The sequence below is a fragment of the Temnothorax nylanderi genome, unplaced genomic scaffold (assembly GCF_030848795.1).
Source record: "Temnothorax nylanderi isolate EJ_2023f unplaced genomic scaffold, tnyl_v1.0 TNYL_tig1106_pilon, whole genome shotgun sequence".
NCBI classification, from domain to species: domain Eukaryota; kingdom Metazoa; phylum Arthropoda; class Insecta; order Hymenoptera; family Formicidae; genus Temnothorax; species Temnothorax nylanderi.
Genome location: NW_027250168.1, coordinates 33204 through 39203, shown reverse-complemented (window position 1 = coordinate 39203; position 6000 = coordinate 33204).

The following is a 6000-nucleotide window of genomic DNA, read 5'->3' as shown; positions in this document are numbered from 1 at the left end:
ATTTCGACGATATATATATATTATATATATATTATATAATATAATATATAATATATACGTCAATGGCGCAACAGTCTGAGTCGGACTTAGGCCTCCCCCAAAGTCATGTGCTTGTGGTGCGCACAGCAGGTGTACACAAGCACATGGGACCTACAGTTTAACGCCGAATCTGAACGGCAAGGTTGAGGGGGTTTCGAGGCAAGGGATACTCCTGACGGGCTGCCATTCCGTCGAGGAGGAGAGACAAGCGCGATACAATTTATTTATTTTGGTTCTACCAGGACTGGATTCGAACCTGAGATCTTTGGTTTAGCAGACCAGTGGCGCTGTCTGCTACGCCACGCTTGCTCTCTAGTAATTGATATCATTAGAAAAATATCTAAAAAAATCGCCCAATTGCACTTGTCAGTATGAAAAACTGTTAGGTATTGAAAACTGATGTTGTACAAAATATTGTCTAAATACATATCCAATCAAAAATATAAATAATAATTTATTAAAACATAAATGTGTTAATTAAAAGAAAACTTTTAAGGATGTATATCGCTTATGTCAAATAGAGGGATGAGCTGAAATTACAGAGATTGTGCACTTATATATCCCAAAAACCTTGTTAAATTTGCGATTGATTGTCTGACCCCGTTTCTGAGATATTTGCTTTAAAAGTTACAGAAATTTTTATATATAGATATACTTTCCATGTAATATCATAATATGTATCTCTGCTCCTGTACAGTAAAATGAATGAAATTTTTATGGTACACTTCTATGACATCGAGAATTGCAATTACGGTTTTTTAAGTTTTTTTCTGTTAATATTTTTTTTTAATTTTTAATGATTTATTTAAACAATATCAAGTACAAAAATGGGACAAAATGCATTTTTTTCGCTTTTTCTGTCCAATGATAACATGTTGTTCAGAATAATTTCTGAGACTAGCTTTACACTGTTTTATCTCAAGAAAACAAAATTATACTACATATAGCTATACGTAAAACATCCTTAACTAAATAACTAGTGTTGGAATAAGAAAATTGCATCAAATAAAAAGAGGAAATATGATAAAAGTTATAAAAAATTAAACATTTTTAAACCTATATACCAATATAAAAGAAGATATTTAAATATACAACGTATACACAAATATATACAATATATATATTTAATAGAAAAAAAATGTTTAATGTAAAAAATTAGGCGCTGCTAGATATTTAAATATATAAGATAATGAAAACAAATAACGTTTTTAATTAGACTTTAATTTGACACACACTTCTATCTTAGATGTGCGTTTATTTATTTGGCCATATACTGAGCTCAGAGAAATAAACTTTGCGATATAATAGTTACATATATTGATGAAAATTTTCAGAGTAAGTTGGTGCAATTTATTTTATTTATTTAATATGAATAGCATAGTGATTATCATAATACATACTTTCACAGGTTGCCAATGATATAGCAAAACAGTTTGCTGAAAAAATTTGTGAGGCTTTTCCAACGGAAGTTGTTAAAACTTATTATATTTCTCCAATAAAAAGAAAAAATTCTGGCAGATACAAATCTAAAGCATCTAAAGGCAAATTGATATCAATGTGGAGAAATAAGAGGAATAGGAATAAAAGGTTTTCTGCCAAAATTCCAAAACCAATATAAGAGATTGAGAACGATGTTTCAGATGGTAGCATTATATTTATTGTTGTATGTATAATATTTAAATTTGCCTGTTGCAAAATTTTTATTTTTTATAGAAAATGTTGATGAGAAAGTTTTGGAAGTATGAAATGGTTGGCCGCTAATGAGGCTCCTTGGACAGAGGTTCTATTACCTTGGTCTGCAACATATGATTTAAGGAAAAAAGATTTGCACAATACATCAGGATAGAGATTTGTCTAATATTTTTTCTAAATGGACACATTACAAACATCCACATGGTTATAACCTCATAAATCAAGATTTTAATAAAATGTCTCTGTCAAATGTGCTTTTACGCGAATCAAATTTTAACGCTTCTCAATATAATTCTTCAAAATTTTCAATTAATTCCCAGACAACGATGGATATGAAATGCTCAATAAAATAAAAAGGAGATTTGAATAATGGTATTTATTTTTTATCATTAGTTATACATTATTATACGAATATCAATATTCATATATCAGAAGAATAGATCTATTATATGTTTCAGAACAAAAAATATTAACAATGTTTAAACTGTTACCTCATCTAATACCCCCAAAAGCAATGAAAAAAATTGATGGAGTATGCAAAAAAGGCTTCTATTTATGCTGCCGAGAAATGCATGATAAGGACTGTGAAAGTATGTACATATTAAGAAAAATTGAACTATTATGGTCTATTCTCTATTTAAATTATATTTGGCTGTGGATTTTTTTATTTAATCATATTAGTAACTTTGAAGCAAGCCAAATTTTGCACATTTTAATTATATTTAGTTCTTTCGACGTTAAACCGAACCGAAAGCGTTCGATGGACATTACATATATAGAGAGATAGAAAGAAAGATTAGAAGAGGCAGCGTGAGCATTACGCAAAGATGATTGGCGGCACAATGTGTTAACGCTAGACGTTGCATGCATAAAGAGAAAAAACGAAATGAAAAGAGATAGCAAATGCTTATTACAGCGTTTCATTAAAATGCACAAAATAAGGCTTATTATAAAATTTGATAAACAATATATCAGTTACATTATTGTTTCAACTATTTCTTGTTTTTTTTTTTTAGATTGCTGAGATGTTACTTTAATAAGGCATGAAGCAAAGCAGCAAGCCAAATGTTAAAAATTACACTTCAACCATATATCATTAATGTCGATGGAGAGGATCTGCATGAAATATATGTTTGCGTCGATGACATATTATATAAAACAAATACTGCTTTAGAAGCTATTGATGCCTGCTTTAAAGCATTTCAAGTTTTTCATGTAAAATATCCATCAGCTTGCGAGCATTTATGGTTGCTAATTCAAAAAGGTATTTACATGTTCGATACTATATATGATGCACAAATACCTCATATACAAAATGTGTTGAGCAAAATTGTTAAGCCCGATGAAAAGAACATAGATACTTCTGATCATCCTGATGAATTATCAGATTAATATTGAATCTTTTGTTTTACATATATATAAAGTTCTTTCAATTTACAGTTCCTTTAAATTACAGTTAATACTTAATTTCTAAGTTCTGTAATATAAGATTTTTATTATTTCTTTCAAAATGAATTGTTTTTTTTGCGAGAAACAATTTATAACTATGGACCTTGTTATGCAACACATAAGGTTAAAACATAAGTTTATGTTAAATTGTACCGTTACGTGTAAGTTTGACAATTGTAATGATCAGTTTATATATACTAATGTTTACTCTTTACGAAGACACGTTCTTAATAAACATTATATATCAGAAACAAAATTAGCTTCAAGTATAACTTCAAAGCGTATAAATGATACAGTTCTTGCCACAAACGCTTCTGAAATTTCTGATGCGACTTCAACTATTCCTCATTTTGATCCAAAGTCAAACAATTCTAATGAGAGTCAAAAACAGATGTATAACACGATTGAAACGAATAATTCTGTAAATAATGAAAAGTTTGACATTGACGTTTACCAATCAACTGTTTTTAAATCGGCTCTTTCTACTATAGTAAAAATGTATGCTGACTTCCCAGGTAGCAAAATGATATCTAAAAGATATCTAAAAGTTAACCGAAAAAGGACTAGGATGACTTTTCAGTTGGCTAAAAAGATTCCTTTTTGACAACAAAATTGTGTCTCATGATTACTTAAACGGCACGTAATGGATATCCGTACGCTAACTGTCGATGTCCATATGCTAACTGTAAGGCAACTTATAGCGTTTACCAAATTGGCAACATATGGTCAACCTGTATCAGTTGCCAATAGGTCAACGTAAAGTTACCGAATTGCTATACCAAAATGCTGTACAGAAATGGCTGTCATTCAACAGATGTCTTATAGATGTCCAAAAGATTAACGAAATGGCATCTAAACGGCACGAATAAATGATGTCCAAAAGATATCTTATTTATGGAATATATAGGACAGGGACAGGTGAACAATAAATGATAAAAGTTTATTGTTATCTGAAATCTGGATGTACACAATATAAAGTTAATTGTATTATCTAAAATTATGAGTACACAGTTAACAATCAACTAGTATATTTTATAACATAAAGTTGATATAATTATAATTAATATAATATATATTATATCAACTTTATATTATATTATAAAATATACCAGTTGATTGTAACCTGTGTACTAAATAATTTTAGATAATACAATTAACTTTACATTGTGTACATCCATATTTCAGATAACAATAAACTTTTATCATATAGTATATAATACAATTAATATAAATCCATATTTCACACTATTATTTATATATATATATATATATATATATTTGGAACTTTGATAAATATTACTTATTAAACATCCTTACATCTAGAAGCTTAATATTTCGCGTGGTAAATTATCGTATCGCATTTTATTCAACTAATGAGCAACATGGACATTTAGAGTAAACTTATCGCTATGAGCAGTGTTACGTGATGTGGGCGCTAACATTCGTATAACTGGACGGGCTACGGAGTAAAATGTCATTATCTCAGGCCAAATTAAGCCGCCTTCAATTCTACGACAATAATCGGACTCTTCTTAAAGTATTAATTCACTCTATTAATAAACAGAATTTGTGATGCCGTTAATCGTTAGTGACAATCATTAATAGAATCTATTAATATCTATTAATCATTAATATCTATCAGTCGTCAATATCTATTAATCATTAATATTATTAATATCTATCAATGTATTAATTAATTATAATTTATTTATTATTAATCACTAATCAATGTATCGCCATTAATACGCCAACAATATAATCTTAATAATAATTTATTATTATTAATAAAATCTGCGATAAACATAAATTCATATTAATTATATAACTCATTAGAAAATCTGACAATTTTTACGAATGTTAGCGCGCGTTATTATTATATTCGTGAAATAAACGATTAATTCTTAGCTAATTGGACACTATCGTGCTGACGAAGTTACGACAAAGTTACAAGTATCAAATCGCCGTGTAGTGTGAACGAGTTGTACCTATGGCAGAGATAAAGCTTGTTTATTAGCAAAGATCTGAAGCATACTTCCATTTATCGACTTTTCGTTGATGTAACAACGAGCAAAGATGAATTCGAAGCTTAATCAATTACAATAAAAACGTGTGCTGGCGCTAAATATTTCAGTGATAATGCTCTATCAACTAAAATGTATTGCGACTAATGTACAGTATTATATGTACGATAAATTAATAAAGAGTGACTAATACTAAAATTTCAGTGCATTGCGGTGCACATCGAGCTCCAATCTCTCAGATATCTGCTGTCTCTGTAATTTACAAGTATGCAAGATGCTTCCGCGACGATAAGCATTTGATTTTGCTGTGTCAGTATCTATATTGCGTGTATAGACTTTTTGACCACTATAGGAAAAGTGTTGATTAAGCAGTGACAGGATACCTGAGTTATGAAAATGTATGAGCACTAATTGTGTCTCTTCATCTCGTGACGACACAAGTATATACTGATGGAGAAAAAAAATTAAAAAACAAAATAGTTATCTCTTTTGCGTACATGTAATTGAATATGCTGGATAAAAGAAAAATATCTCGTCGAGTAAAGAAGTATAGATATTTTGTTTGCATTCAGTGCAATCAACTACAGTACAATCAACGAACAAAATGTATTTAATAATTTCGATGAAAATCGCGTTTAGTTTCTTAATTTTTGTGACAATTATATTACTGCGTTGTAATTTCACAACTGTACGTAACGGAATCATCTTGCATATTACATAAACCATCGCAACAAAATAGTATCCCCGGGAAAAAAAAATTATATATAACTATATAAAAACATAAAATTATGCATAATTA